Here is a 16,931-nt window from a genome sequence, read left to right as displayed (position 1 = left end):
TGTGCATTGTTCCTTTTTTGGGCCAAATAAATAAAATATTTTGTTGAAATTTTATTTAGTTCTTCTTTCGATACAACAATTATTCTTTCTAATTGTGTATTTCTTTTTTCCCTGGTCTTGATTAAAATATCATTATCTTTAGCCAAATAAAAAAAATATAGTCAAAATATCATTGTTTCAATTTCTTTAATACAAAATTAGCCTTGAAAAGATGATTAAATAATTAATAAACTTAAAAAGGTAAAAATATATATTTTATTCTAAAAAAAGCCACATGGATAAAATAATTCATGTGGCAGCGCGTGTATTACACATCCATGAGTTGCTAGCATTTAGAGGGGCCGCGACTATCAAATTACTAAGTTGAGGGGGTAGTTAAGCCAACATAAATTTTAGGTGTACACCAAATAAAAGTCAACAAGATTAGGGGGTGATGATCTATTCTACCTATAAAATTTTTCAGTTTTTAGATTTAGGATACAGAAAATGTGAGACATTATTTTTATTTTATTATTGGTTAATCTAATTTTGCGTGTTTTTTTATATTATAATTTTTTTGCTATAAATTAAAAACTTTATCTGTACTTTTATTAGAAAAGTATGAAACTCCAACATGATATGTTGTATGAACAAATCTATGTTGCACTCTCAAAAGAATTATCAATGAGACAATGAATAATAAAATTTTACTAATAATAATGCAACATTAGGCCAAAAGAAAGCATAAGCCAACAAAGCATCATTTGTAAAAAGTCGTCAAGTGAGATACAAATACTAACGAAATTCATCATATTTGCATCTTCAGAAGTGATGTAAATAATATTATTCCATCATTTAAGCAAATATTACATTTATTTTAACATTAAACGTGAGATACACGTGCAAAATAGGTACACTAAACTAGTATATATAATTGTGTGAAACACGTGCGGGAATATGACTTTAGATTTTACCCCATCCGATTTAACAATTCCTTGAAAACATAATGCTCTCTATTCGCCGGCGTATAGAGAACTAATCTATTTTAACATAAAAGGTCTCAATCAATACATGAAAAAGAACTAAAACACTCAAAAACAGACCAGAAAAAGAAGGAGAACGCAAGGAGACCTTTTTCCAAATGTCTTTTCTATTCCCCAAAAATTACAGGATTTGAAAAAAAAATAGAAGAATTAAACAATCAAAAGAAGAAACAAAATTCTGGTCAGAAAAACCAAAGAAGAAAAAAAGTGGTATAATACTACACAATATAAACTGGGGAGTCACAATTCAGCAGCAAATCATTGACTTATCAAATGTTCCCCTGCGGAAGTTGGTGTGGCTTCATTCTTAGAAACATCTTGGGGTGTCAGTGAGAGGCTGCGGGATATTATGGGGGATGCAAGTGTTGGAGGGGGTGTAGAAAGCATCCTTGAGATCGGGTACACTTGTGTTACTTCTTCAATGCCTTCATCCAGATACACAACATCTTCCATAGTTAATTGGTGATACTTCACAATCTCTGCTAATAGTGTCTCAAGTTGAAACCGTATCTGCAATTTCAGATCCATAATAGGATAACCTTACATGAAAATGCATGCATATTACACTTGTACAAGTAGGTGGAGGATTACCATGTCATCATCTACAGGATTGTCTCCCTTTTCACAAGACTCTCGAAGTATTTTATTTTCTTTTTCGAGCTGACAACATCTATGTTTTGCAAAAGCAAGATCTGCTTTAACAGTTTACAGCTCTCGTAGAAGCAGCTTCGCTTTAGCAGCAGTTGCCATTGCCACCTGAAATCCAGAATACAGGCCAATGATGCACTTCATCACCAGTAAGGAGATATTAACTAAGGTCACAGTAAAACCACACACAATATGTGAGATACATAAGAACCCGTGAGATTTCATTCCGTTGAGTCAAATTTTAGTATTGAGGGTAATCCGGTGAACTACGTACTGCTAATATATGAATGCAAGAATATGTTACCTGAGAAAAGTAGCTCTATATTTGTACTTTGCTCAAATGATCTCTTCAAAACTCATGCTTAATTTTTCTTTTTAAAAAATTCTTCTTCTCGTAATTATTGTTGTTACAGCATTCTAATGCATTAATTAGTTAGTCAAGAGGACACTTCTACTTACAAAAAGTACAACAGAATGTTGCACAGTTCAGATTTTGAACTACAATTCTGAAGTAGACTTGAAATTTGGGAAAGCATTCTCTCTGGATATTTATGGCCTTAATTCTAGATAAGAAAGAAAAACATTATAACAAATTTCCAACTTACATCATGAGATGCCTTTAGTTGATCTTCATGATTTAGTTTGTCTTAAGGATTGCTGCCATTGGCTATTTAGACTAGAGATATGAATTTGCTCCTCAGAGTTCTTACCTTTTCTCCTCATCTGCAGTTTGCGTGTTTCTTGAATAATGTCAGCGGTCTTGTTCTCAACAATTGTACGTCCCTCCTGAGGTTCAAGAAAAAACTATGTTGAAGAAGCACTTACCTGATTAGGAAATCACATACACTATAAGTTATTATTGTGAAAATCAACTTGCATTAGAAGACAAACTGAGTCATGATCCTCATTCTTAGGCACAATAGAGCAAAAAGAGATGAGATAATTTCCAAATAAACTGTTTATTTATATATATAACACATACATAGTGGAGATAAAACATTTTCAGGAAAGTAGGAAAAGTATAATATAGTGTAGAAGTCACGTTAGACAATGAATGGACATGGAAATACAACAGTTAACAATCTTTGACAGATTTCATATGAGCTTTCTTGCAAAGAAGTGAATGTACTCATTATACCTCCAATGGTATCACCAATGTTGTTCAAATAAGATGTGAGTGCATCCTGGCCTTTCCGCAGTTTAGGGTTATCCACTTTTCTAGACACGTTAGGGTTTTGATATTGCTGATAAAATTGAATATTGAGAAAGATGTTGGAAAGTTAGATCAAAAGTTCATAACATAAGCATGAAGAGTTTACAGAAGCGTTCCCTTAGATAAATGGGAGAGAGTAGTTGTTATATTCCTGCTTCAGCTTATGGTTGTTAATGATCACCTGGTTTTCTTTTGGAGATCTGGTTCTCAAATTTCTGGGTAATATTGTCATCTTCAAGAATTGCTTTAGCTTTCCTTGCCAGAACTCCCCAAAAACCACCTGCTTTAGTGGAACTTGACAGTGATGTATATTCATAGGAAGGAACAACCTAATTTCCCAAGCAAATTGCACATGAAAATCAAAACAGAGAAATAAGTTGTCAAAATGCTTATGGAGATTCACAACCAAACAGAGAAATATTGCATTACATATCAAGTTCAATATTATATTAAAAATCAGAATGTGCACAGGTAAGAGTTGGTTTATATATATATATATATATATTGGAAACAGCGGTTCTCTAAAGTGAAACTTTTACTTTATGATGAGAGGTGATTTCATTGCAGGTTAACAGTATATGCAATAAGTAGTCTACTCGTGTGTATTGGTTTGCACAACTAAGGAAAGAGTATAAGTTACAAAGTTTGAGTTATTTGGGGTAAAGGGAAGTCACATATGAAGCAAATTCAATAGCGGATCTGACCGGATGTGCAAAATTGGAGGAGAGCGAAGAGTCGTGATGAACGGAGGAGGGTCTAATAGCTTCAGCGGCCAGAGTTGACGAAGAAAACGAATCCTCTCCCTCATCCTCATTCTCATTCTCATTCTCATCCTCGTCGGGAGGTGGATGGAAAATGTTCTCCTCCCTGAAAGTTGACAATTTGCTCATCCCTTTCCTTCGTTTGTACGCCATCTTCACTTCCTTTACCACCAAATTGGATTGGATTTATTTATTATTAGAGCGCAATGTCGTTTGGGAAGAGGGAGATGGAAAATTAGAGAGACAGAGAGTGCGCGGGAAAGGAATCCAAGTATGCAACCAACTCCCCTTTCTAAGTTTGACATTATTTATTACTACTACCACTATTTTATTTATAAATCCACCCTCTCATAACTGGAAAGTCTTTTTTTTCCCTATTTCTGGTTTAATAAAAAATTGTCAGCGCATATTTTCATACTTTGAAGTTACTTGATGATTAAACCATTTCTTTCTCAATGCAAAATTTGGACTTGATTGTCACTTTTATTTAGGGTAAAGGTTTACAGAAGTGCAAACACATATATAAGTAACACAATGAATTAAAATTCTTTGTCATTTAACAATATAAATTTACATATTCTTCTTATATTCACTAGTGTAACAGGTATGAATTCCTAAACTTGCTGGAGCAATGATCTCAAACGGAGACAAGACCAAGAACGAAAGCTGGAAGTGGAGCTTTAAATACAAGTCTTATTGAAGGTATTTATATGTGTGGGGGTCCATCCCATGAGTTTTTAATCAACAACTACTGCTGCAATTGTTGAAAGTTGAGCTCACCTTTGTCTTCAACAAAATGCAGCAAATGTAGAAAGTCTACATTTATGGGCACCTACCTTTGAACTATCATTTTCCATTGATGTCAGCAATGACATCAAATGGACAATATCTTCTCTACATAAAGAGCTTAGCAAATCATTTGGAATGTACACCAAGATAAGAGAGAAAACATATTAGAGAGCAAAGTAGGGTATTCCATAGACTATAATTTATGAAGAAAACTAGACTGTAAGCGATATTTTTATAAGGTGATAAATCAAAAGAATGATATTTTTTTTGAGTGTGTGGTAGTCATTTTCGCTTATTGTACTCATGACAACACGGTGTATAATTCTTTACTATTGTGATATCAGTTGCTCCTCTTGGCCCATGGTATTTTCCCTTATTTGGGTTTTCACGTAAAATTCTTAGTGTCATTATTTTTCTCATTTTATTTTTAAAATTTTGATCATATATATTTTTGTGTTAGTTTGCATTTTTTCCAAAAAACTGGTATCAGAGCAAGATTTTATCTGAGTATGCTGTGTGGTTACAGCATAATCTAAACTTCCATATCAAAAAAAAAATACTTTGATTTAATATATTTTTGGGGGGAAAACGATGAAAGCCAACACTAGTAGAATGATTACTTTGAAAGGTATTAATTATGTCATTTGGAAGGGAAAATAGAAGACTTGTTTTATGTCAAGAATTTTTATAACCAGTCTTTATCACTGTAAAGCCAGATAACAAAATGGATGAAGAGTGGAATCTATTGCATAGACAGGTGTGTAGATTTATTAGGTAATAGATTGACGATAATGTGTTGAACCATATTTCTGGGGAGACACATGGTCGTACCCTATGGGAGCATCTTGAAAGCTTGTATGCTCGAAAGACTAGGAACAACAAAATGTTCTTAATAAAGAAAATGTTAAGTTTATAATATCATGATGGTTCTCCGATGATAGATCACCTAAATAATTTTCAGGGAATCATGAACCAGTTATATGCTATGGACATAAAATTTGATGAAGAAATTCAAGGCTTGCTTCTACTTGGTTCCCTACTAGACTCTTGGAAAATATTTAGAACTTCATTGTCAAATTCTTCTCTGAATGATGTAATCTTTATGGATTCCACTAAGAATAATGTCTTGAATGAAGAGATGAGAAGAAAATCTCAAGGTTCTTCTTTTTCATCGGATGTCCTTGTAACTGACTCCAGGGGAGAAATAAAAATTGTGGTTTTCAAAATAGAGAACATAGCAGGAGAAAATCTAGAGGCAGACTTAGGGATATTGATGCTACACCCCGTACTTTGGTACCTCAGAACGCTTCTTAAGCTTCTTAAGTTTCTGGGAAGGCTCTTAAGTTTTTTTAAAAGTTGTCATGTGAGTCGGATAATCTATAATGCTATCAAATAATCCTAAGGAAAGGAGAATGAGATACTCCATAATTGAGAAAGATTGGAAATAGGGTTAGAAGAAGTTGGAAGGAGTTGGAAGCCAAGTAATGAGTCGTAGGACTCGACCTACTTGCGTAAGCTACCAATTTAGATGTCTTGCATAATTAAGCTCTAGGAGCACACATCGAGCTTAAGTAGCAAGGAATACGTAGGTTCTTGAAGAAAGACGAGATTACGAACCCAAAAAAATGAAGCAAGCAGGTGACAAGTAGGTGACACACCTAATTGGGCTAAGTAGGTGACCCACTTACTTAGGGTGGACCCCCACGCTGCCATGTGTAGCGTATGATTAGCCGCATAGTCTGAGATGGTGCCCTAAGGGGCTTCCATGTGGAACCCCTAGGGGATGCCAAGTGTCACCTCCAAAAGTGGTGTATATATTCCTAGTTGATGACTAAGGAATTCATTTTCAGCATCTCTTAACTTAAGAAAAGTGAAGAAACTTAGGAGAATAGAGAGAGAGCTATGACAGCAACACAACAAGGTAAGGCCTCCATTTTTGATCCATAAATTAATTATTTAAGGTATTCTACGGTAATATAGTTGTGTTTAACAACATAAAATTTATAGTTGGGGTTTCGAGGAGGTTCTCATTTTTGTCAACAAACCCATTTTTGGAATGGGACTGTTGTTAATAATACTAGAACAACTCCTTGTGTAAAGCTTCATTTCGAGTGATTCAAGATTTTTTGGAAAGCTATTTCATAGGTCTATAACTTTTATTTAGCCTCTAAAACCCATTTTTGCTTTTATCCGCTCGAAAAAGGATGATGAAGTAGGTGAGGTGCTGCCCAGATTTTGTTTTGGAAATCCTACACGGGCTGCTGTTGGTATTTTGGGCATATCTTTTTGTAAAGAATTGTTGTAGGGTGATTCAAAATTGTATGAGACCCTAAGACACATGTCTATAACTTTCATTAAAGCCACAAAGCATGTTTCCCCCAATTACCCCTTTAAAACTAAGCGACAATACAAGAGAGTAGGTTGTCCAGAATTCACGTTTTGATAGTTTTGAGCAAGTTGTTTGAGGGTTTGTATTGTGTAATGTTGAAGTGAATTACTTGTATATATGCTCTGGTTGTTATTATTGGTTGGCTATAGTAATTAGGAAAGTGATTGGAAATTCAGAAAGGGCATGTTATAGGAAAGGTGCTGCCCGATTTCCGTTAACTCCTTGACTAACTAAGGAACTAGTAGAGAAGGCGAGCGAGAAAATGAGTTCTATGAATACTCGTGTGAAACTTAAGATGTTGAAAAGTCGAGGGTTGTTGATACTCATATTACTTTCATGTTAAATAGGTTCAGCAGACGACGAGGGAAACACGGCAAAGAGTAATCCGTAAGAGGTATGTAAAGCCTGTCTCTCTTTTCTTTTGGGCATGTCTTAGATTTAAGTGACAAATGATATGTATATGAAGCCTAGGGTAATTCTATTTATGAGCTCTGAACATGATTCATGATTCATAATTCGTGCTCACTTCTGAATGTTAAAACTCTTAAAGTAGTTAAGCTCCCATCCCTCAAGTCTTCTATATGCTAATAAGTAGTGTGTGTAAAGCTAATGTTTCCTTGTTTCCGCATGTCTTCAAGTTAAATAGTGTATGATATGAACTTGAGGGTAAAGCTACTCGTAAATGCCAAGTGTAATTCACAGTTCTAATGTACTCCTTGATGAAAGAACTCTTATAGTAATCGAACTAGGGTTTCTCAAGCCTTCCATACATTATAAAGGGATGAGTATGTGAAGCTACCCTTTCTTCTCTTTTTTCATGACATAGATGTAAGTATTATGTATAGGAAATTGGGAGTTATTCCACTCTTAAAACTCTGAGTGTGGGTTAAGGCTCTTATTCACTTCTCGATATTAGAACACCTACGATAGTTGAGTTATGGACTTGTAAGTCTTCTACATGACTAAAAGTAGTACACGTGAAGCCTATCTCTTTCCTTTCTTGAAATGGCTTAATATAAGTGAAATGATGTATGATACGAGTTAGAGACGGTTTCATTTACAGGTTCTGGATGTGACTCATGACTTGTACTCACTCTTGAATGATAAGGGTCTTAAAGTAGTTGAACTACGACCCTAGAGCCTACTATAGGTTGAATAGTGTTGGGATGTGTAAGCTCATATACCTAGGGGCTCTTGAACATGCTTTACGGTGATATCTAAGGGATGTTTGATATGTTACAGAGTTTTACGTGCACGTATATGCATTATGATATATATGGATCGAGCCGAATGTACCTCGGCACATTTGTCTATGTAAGGATCAGGCCGTACGTTCCATGGCATGTTGTGTTGTTTACAGATTGAGCTGTCGTACCTCGGCATTGTTACATGATATATGGATTGGGCCATCGTACCTCGGCATTGTTACACAATATATGGATCGAGCCATTGTTCCTCGACATAATTATACGATATATGGATTGGGCCATCGTTCTTCGGCATTTTTATAAGATATGTGGATCAGGTCATCGTTCCTTGGCATGTACTTTGTATATACATGGATTGGGATGTACGTTTCACAGCTCTAATGGTATATATTTTCTTATGATGACAAAATGATGTAGTTATTACACAAGTCTCCGAACGGGCCGGATACAGTACGTGATGATAGCATGTATGCCTTTATTTTATAAAATGCCGGTACAGTAGATGGATAAATGTTATACTTGCCCCCTACATACCTATTTCAGTTGTTGTCTCAGTTATGATGTTTTATCCTTTATATACTCAGTACATATATCGTACTGACCCCCTTTTCCTCGGGGGGCTGCGTTTCATACCCGCAGGTACAAATACTTATTTCAGGGATCCGCCAGCTTAGGGTTTCCACTCAGCTATATCGGAAGTGCTCTACTATTCTGGAGCCTAGCTTTTGGTATTGACCTTCTAATGTATATATTTGTTTATTCAGGGGTATGGCGGGGGCCCTGTCCCACCATATATTACTGTTAATATTCTTAGAGGTCTGTAGACATGTGTATGAGTTGTACGTGTAAGTTCTGTTCAGTTATGTCTACGTGATGTATTATAAATATCAAGATACTATGGCAGCCTTGTCGGCTTGCACGCCCTTTCATGACAAAATACAAATGAAACAGGCTACAAGCATATGAAAAAGCTATGACCCACTGGGTTCTTATGTATAGTTCTTATATTGATTTTTACATCTGATAATTAAGTATACGGGGGTCCAGGTCAGACCCAAGTTCCAGCCTACGGGGTTGGATTGTGACAGAAGTGGTATCAGAGCAGTTCATCTTTGGAATATCTATAGACCGTGTCTAGTAAAGTTTTGTCTATTGGTGTGTTGTGCACCACATCTATAGACAGGAGGTTACAGGACATTTAAGATGTTACTTTCTTTTAGATCTAAGATCGTGCGATAGAGCCGAGTCATAAGGAGTAAAATTCCTCATACTAACTTGTGATTTCAATAGAAGGACAATATAGATTGGAGAAATTGACTGACGATATTGGAAGTTATAAAGCATGCAGGTAAGGTATTGAGATACGATAGACGTGTAAAGTTGAAAATTGAAAGGAGATGTAGACAGGGAAGTGTAACAGGTGTAGTTCAAGTAGATATATGAGGTAAGTCCATTTTCATACTAATGATATTGAGCGCCCTATATGGCTGCGATATGATACGATATGAATATATATATTGGCCCTGTAAGGCATTGTTGGCATTTTCTGCGTGCAGGTGTTGAGATAGTAAGAAATACAAAATAAACTCTATCCAAATCTCCCTAGAAATAAAAGAAGAATGAGATATAGGGTTGTAGTATGCCTTGTCCATAATAAGAATGAGATGTGACTAAACTACGAGTATGGCGGACCTCGAGAAATGGGTTAATTGCTGAATCAATGGCAATAAAAACTAGGAGGTCGATACTGGTATGGTAAAACAAAGTTGGAAAAGACTTACGATCCAAAGAAGATGATTTAGAGAAGACTCATAGACCTGTATAAAATGATATACTAAGGCGTCAACCGAATTTATACATAGGAGTAAACTATGATGAGTTGTAGTTAAAGGAAGTAACAGTATGATTAAGACAAGAGTACGAGGGAAAAAGAATTGTGACGGATATAAAGTATTAATAAGACAACTAGTAAGACATTAAGGATAAGATTAACTAAGAAGGGTAAGTAACCCATAATAAGAATCATGAACAAGGTTAAGAAGTGTCATACTATGAGATTGAATGTGAAAAAGATATCAGGTAATGTAACGAAGATGATTATGAGAATAAGTAAAGCCTAGTAAGGAAATAACTAAAGGATATGACATGGTTTGTGGAATGAATAAGAAGGCTTACACAGATTCATAGGGAAGGTTCAGAATAAAAGGTCAAGTGTTCACGAAAGTAAAGGCGAGCAACAGGGCAGGATGAATGCCAGAGATAACTGGTATGTTAGGAATTGGGATGAATGAAATATAGCTTCGACTAAACTCCTACATTAAGCTGTATGACTTGAGTACTAGTATTTTGACTAAATTATGTACTATCTATCAAGAATACTAAGCACCCTATGGTTATACTAGGGTTTCTTATGCGGGCAACCTAAAGTATGGATGATCTAATAGAAGGTGTAGACATGGTGCAACATGTTAAATATGTTGGATTAGAATCAATTACGTGTAAATAGTTGAAAATAAATAGAGGATGACATGGGTACACCCTAAAAGGGGGGAAGTGGAAAAAAGAAGTACAAGCATAAGAGAAAATCAACTAACACTGTCATATGTAAATAGGAACGCTTAAACTTCAAATGAGATCCCATAAGAGATGGATGCGATCATACCAGCACTAACGCACAGGATCCCATCAGAACTCCGAAGTTAAGCTTGCGTGGGCGAGAGTAGTACTAGGATGGATGACCCCCCGGAAAGTGAAAGAGGAAATGAAACACAAGTATCTGTACCTATTCTCTACGTCTACAAGTAATCTTAACCTTTGGAACTCTGATATTGATTGCTCGATGAAAGTATATATTATGGCAATGGGATAGGGGAACTCTCCATATAGTCGGTATAAGATCCGAAGGAAGGTTTTGGTTCATATTCGAGGACGAATGTTCTAAAGGGGGAAGGATGTTACACCCCGTACTCTAATACCTCAGAATACTTCTTAAGCTTCTTAAGTTTCTGGGAAGGCTCTTAAGTTTTTTTAGAAGTCGTCATATGAGTTGGATAATCTATAATGCTATCAAATAATCCTAAGGAAAGGAGAATGAGATACTCTATAATAGAGAAGATTGGAAATTGGGTTAGAAGAAGTTAGAAGGAGTTGGAAACCAAGTAATGAGTCGTAGGACTCAACCTACTTACGTAAGCTACCGATTTAGATGTCTTGCATAATTAAGCTCTTGGAGCACACGTCGAGCTTAAGTAGCAAGGAATATGTAGGCTCTTGAAGTGAGATAAGATTATGAACCCACAAAAATGAAGTAAGCAGGTTAAAAGTAGGTAACAAGTAAGTGACACACCTAATTGGGCTAAGTAGGTGACTCACCTACTTGGAGTGGACCGTACACTGCCATGTGGCGGTGTATGATTGGCCGCATGGTGTGAAGTGGCACCCTAGGGGGCTGCCACATGTCAGCTCCAAAAGTGGTGTATATATTCCTAGTTGATGACTAAGGAATTCATTTTCAGCATCTCTTAACTTAAGAAAAGTGAAGAAACTTAGGAGAATAGAGAGAGAGCCACGACAGCAATACAACAAGGTAAGGCCTCCATATTCGATCTGTGAATTATTTATTTAAAGTATCCTATGGTGATATAGAGGTGTTTAACAACATAAAATTTATCATTGGGATTTAGAGGAGGTTCTCGATTTTGTCAACAAACCCATTTATGGAATGGGACTGTTGTTAATAATACTAGTATAACTCCTTGTATAAAGCTTCGTTTTGAGTGATTTAAGATGTTTTGGAAAGATATTTCATAGGAATATAACTTTTATTTAGCCTCTAAAACCCACTTTTTCTTTTATCCGCTAGAAAAAAGATGATGAAGTATAGGTAAGGTGCTGCCTAGATTTTGTTTTGGAAATCCTACACGGGCTGCTATTGGTATTTTAGGCATATCTTTTTGTACAAAATTTTTGTAGGGTGATTAAAAATTGTATGTGAACCTCAGACACATGTCTATAACTTTCATTGTGTCCATAAAGACTGTTTCCCCCAATTACCCCTTTGAAATTAAGCGACAATACAAGAGAGTAGACTGTCCAGAATTCACGTTTTATTAGTTTTGAGCAAGTTCTTGAGGGGTTTGTATTGTTTAATATTGAAGTGAATTACTTGTATATATGCTCTGGTTATTATTATTGGTTGGCTGTAGTAATTAGGAAAGTAATTGGAAATTCAGATAGGGCATGTTATAGGGAAGGTGCTGCCCGATTTCCATTAACTCCTTAACTAACTAAGGAACTAGTAGAGAAGGCGAGCGAGGAAATAAGTTCTATGAATACTCGTGTGTAACTTAAGATGTTGAAAAGTTGAGGGTTGTTGATACTCGTATTGCTTTCATGTTAAATAGGTTCAGCAGACGATGAGGGGAACATGTCAATGAGTAATACGTAAGAGGTATGTAAAGCCTGTCTCTCTTTTCTTTTAGGCATGTCTTAGATTTAAGTGTCAAATGATATGTGTATGAAGCCTGGGGTAATTCTATTCATGAGCTCTGAACTTGATTCATGATTCACAATTCGTGCTCACTTCTGAATGTTAAAACTCTTAAAGTAGTTAAGCTTCCATCCCTCAAATCTTCTATATGCTAAAACGTAGTGTGTGTAAAGCTAACGTTTCCTTCTTTCGGCATGTCTTCAAGTTAAATAGTGAATGATATGAACTTGAGGGTAAAGCTACTCGTAAATTCCAAGTGTTGAGATAGATGTAAGTATTATGTACTCTTTGATGAAAGAACTCTTATAGTAATCGAACTAGGGCTTCTCAAGCCTTCCATATGTTATAAAGGGATGAGTATGTGAAGCTACCCTTTCTTCTCTTTTGGCATGACATAGATGTAAGTATTATGTATAGGAAATTGGGAGTTATTCCACTCTTAAAACTCTGAGTGTGGGTTAAGGCTCTTATTCATTTCTCGATATTAGAACACCTGCGATAGTTGAGTTATGGACTTATAAGTCTTTTACATGACTAAAAGTAGTACACGTGAAGCCTATCTCTTCCTTTTCTTGAAATGGCTTAATGTAAGTGAAATGATGTATGATATGAGTTAGAGACAGTTCTATTTACAGGTTCTAGATGTGACTCATGACTTGTACTCACTCTTCAATGATAAGGGTCTTAAAGTAGTTGAACTACGACCTTAGAGCCTACTATAGGTTGAATAGTTTTGGGATGTGTAAGCTCCTATACCTAGGGGCTCTTGAACATGCTTTACGGTGATATTTAAGGGATGTTTGATATGTTACAGAGTTTTACGTGAACGTATATACATTATGATATATATGGATTAGGCCGAATGTACCTCGGCACATTTGGATATGTAAGGATCAGGCCGAACATTCCATGGCATGTTGTGCTGTTTGCGGATCGAGCCATCGTACCTTAATATTGTTACATGACATATGGATGGGGCCATCGTTCCTTGGTATTATTATATGATATATGAATTGGGCCATCGTTCCTCGGCATTTTTATAAGATATGTGGATCGGGTCGTCGTTCCTTTGCATGTACTTTGTATATACATAGATTGGGATATACGTTCCACAACGCTAATGGTATATATGTTCTTATGATGACAAAATGATATAGTTATTACACAAGTCCCTGAATGGGCCGGATACAGTATGTGATGATAGCATGTATGCCTTTATTTTATAAAATGCAGGTACGGTAGATAGATAAATGTTATACTTGCCCCCAGCATACCTATTTCAGCTGTTGTCTCAGTTATGATGTTTTATCCTTTATATAATCAGTACATATATCGTACTGACCCCCTTTTTCTCGGGGGGCTGCATTTCATGCCCGCAGGTACAAAGGTTTATTTCAGGAATCCGCCAGCTTAGGGTTTCCACTCAGCTATGTCGAAAGTGCTCTATTGTTCTGGAGCCTAGCTTTTGGTGCTGACCTTCTAATATATATATTTTTTTATTCAGGGGTATGGCGGGGGCCCTGTCCCGCCATATATTACTGTTAATATTCTTAGAGGTCTGTAGACATGTGTATGAGTTGTACGTGTAAGTTCTGTTCAGTTATGTCTACGTGATGTATTATAAATATCAAGATACTATGGCAGCCTTGTCGGCTTGCACGCCCTTTCATGACAAAATACAAATAAAAGAGGCTACAGGCATATGAAAAAGCTATGACCCACTGGGTTCTTATGTATAGTTCTTATATTGATTTTTACATCTGATAATTAAGTATATGGGGGTCCAGGTCAGACCCAAGTTGCAGCCTACGGGGTTGGATTGTGACAGAAGTGGTATCAGAGCAGTTCATCCTTGGAATGTCTACAGACCGTGTCTAGTAGAGTTTTGTCTATCGGTGTGTTGTGCACCACATCTATAGACAGGAGGCTACAGGACATTTAGGATGTTACTTTCTTTTAGATCTAAGATCTTGAGATAAAGCCAAGTCATAGGGAATAAAATTCCTTATACTAACCTGTGATTTCAATAGAAAGACAATATAGATTGGAGAAATTGACTGACGATATTGGAAGTTATAAAGCATGTAGGTAAGGTATTAAGATACGATAGACGTGTAAAGTTGAAAATTGAAAGGAGATGTAGACAGGACAGTGTAATAGGTGCAGTTCAAGTGGATATACGAGGTAAGTCCATTTTCATACTATTGATATTGATCACCCTGTGTGGCTGTGATATGATATGATATGAATATATATATTAGCCCTGTGAGGCATTATTGGCATTTTCTGTGTGCAGGTGTTGAGATAGTAAGAAATACAAAAGAAACTATGTCCATATCTCCCTAGAAATAAAAGAAGAATGAGATATATGGTTGTAGTATGTCTTGTACATAATAAGAATGAGATGTGACTAAACTACGAGTATGGCGGACCTCGAGAAATGGGTTAATTGCTGAATCAATGGCAATAGAAACTAGGAGGTCAATACTGGTATGGTAAAACAAAGTTGGAAAAGACTTATGATCCAAAGAAAATGATTTAAAGAAGACTGATAGATCTGTATAGAACGATATACTAAGGCGCCGACCAAATTTATACACAGGAGTAAACTATGATGAGTTGTAGTTAAATGAAGTAAGAGTATGAGTAAGACAATAGTACGAGGGAAAAAGAATTGTGACGGATATGAAATATTAATAAGACAGCTGGTGAGACATTAAGGATGAGATTAACTAAGAAGGGTAAGTAACCCATAGTAAGAATCATGAACGAGGTTAAGAAGTGTCATACTATGAGATTGAATGTGAACAGGATATCAGGTAATGTAACGAAGATCATTATGAGAATAAGTAAAGCCTAGTGGTCACGAAAGTAAAGGCGAGCAACAGGGCAAGATAAATGCCAGAGATAACTGGTATGTTAAGAATTGGGATGAATGAAATATAGCTTCGACTAAACTCCTACATTATGCTGTATCACTCGAGTACCAGTACTTGGACTAAATTATGTACTATCTATCAAGAATACTAAGCACCCTATGGTTGTACTAGGGTTTCTTATAGGGGCAACCTAAAGTATGGATGATCTAACAGAAGGTGTAGACATGGTGCAGCATGTTAAATATGTTGGAATAAAATCAATTACGTGTAAATAGTTGAGAATAAATAGAGAATGGCATAGGTACACCCTAAATGGGGGGAAGTGGAAAAGAGAAGTACAAGCATAAGAGAAAATCAACTAACACTGTCATATGCAAATGGGAACGCTTAAAATTCAAAGGAGATCCCATAAGATATGGATGTGATCATACCAGCACTAACGCACAAGATTCCATCAGAACTCCAAAGTTAAGCCTGTGTGGGCGAGAGTAGTACTAGGATGGATGACTCCCCGAAAAGTGAAAGAGGAAATGAAACTCAAGTATCTGTACCTATTCTCTACGTCTACAAGTAATCCTAACCTTTGGAACTCTGATATTTATTGCTCGATGAAAGTATATGTTATGGCAACGGGATAGGGGAACTCTCCATATAGTTGGTATAAGATCAAGAGGAAGGTTTTGGTTCACATTCGAGGACGAATGTTCTAAAGGGGGAAGGATGTTACACCCTGTACTCTGGTACCTCGGAATGCTTCTTAAGCTTCTTAAGTTTCTGAGAAGGCTCTTAAGTTTTTTTAGAAGTCGTCATGTGAGTCGGATAATCTATAATGCTATCAAATAATCCTAAGGAAAGGAGAATGAAATACTCCATAATAGAGAAAATTGGAAATAGGGTTAGAAGAAGTTAGAAGGAGTTGGAAGCCAAGTAATGAGTCGTAGGACTCAACCTACTTACGTAAGGTACCAATTTGGACGTCTTGCATAATTAAGCTCCTAGAGCACACATCAAGCTTAAGTAGCAAGGAATATGTAGGCTCTTGAAGTGAGATAAGATTACGAACCCACAAAAATGAAGTAAGCAGGTGACAAGTAGGTGACCCACCTACTTAGGCTAAGTAGGTGACCCACCTACTTGGAGTGTACTACACGCTGCCACGTGGCAGCGTGTGATTGGCCACATGGTGTGAAGTGGCGCCCTAGGGGCTGCCACATGTCAGCTCCAAAAGTGGTGTATATATTCCTAGTTGATGACTAAGGAATTCATTTTCAGCATCTCTTAACTTAAGAAAAGTGAAGAAACTTAGGAGAATAGAGAGAGAGCTACGGCATCAACACAACAAGGTAAGGCCTCCATTTTCGATCTATGAATTAATTATTTAAGATATCCTATGGTGATATAGCGGTATTTAACAACATAAAATTTATTGTTGGGGTTTCGACGAGGTTCTCATTTTTGTCAACAAACCCATTTTTGGAATGGGACTATTGTTAATAATACTAATATAACTCCTTATGTAAAGCTTCGTTTTGA

The 16,931-nt window shown here is 36.3% G+C and overlaps 1 pseudogene; it reads right to left on the bottom strand.

The window, feature by feature from the left end:
- Positions 1–962: 962 nt before the first annotated feature.
- Positions 963–4,020, bottom strand: LOC129881627 (uncharacterized; annotated as a pseudogene).
- Between the last annotated feature and the right edge of the window lie 12,911 nt (positions 4,021–16,931).

The sequence above is a fragment of the Solanum dulcamara genome, chromosome 3 (assembly GCF_947179165.1).
Source record: "Solanum dulcamara chromosome 3, daSolDulc1.2, whole genome shotgun sequence".
Taxonomy (NCBI): Eukaryota; Viridiplantae; Streptophyta; class Magnoliopsida; order Solanales; family Solanaceae; genus Solanum; species Solanum dulcamara.
Note: the sequence above shows the minus strand (reverse complement) of the source record. Positions and strands in the feature narration are given on the sequence as shown.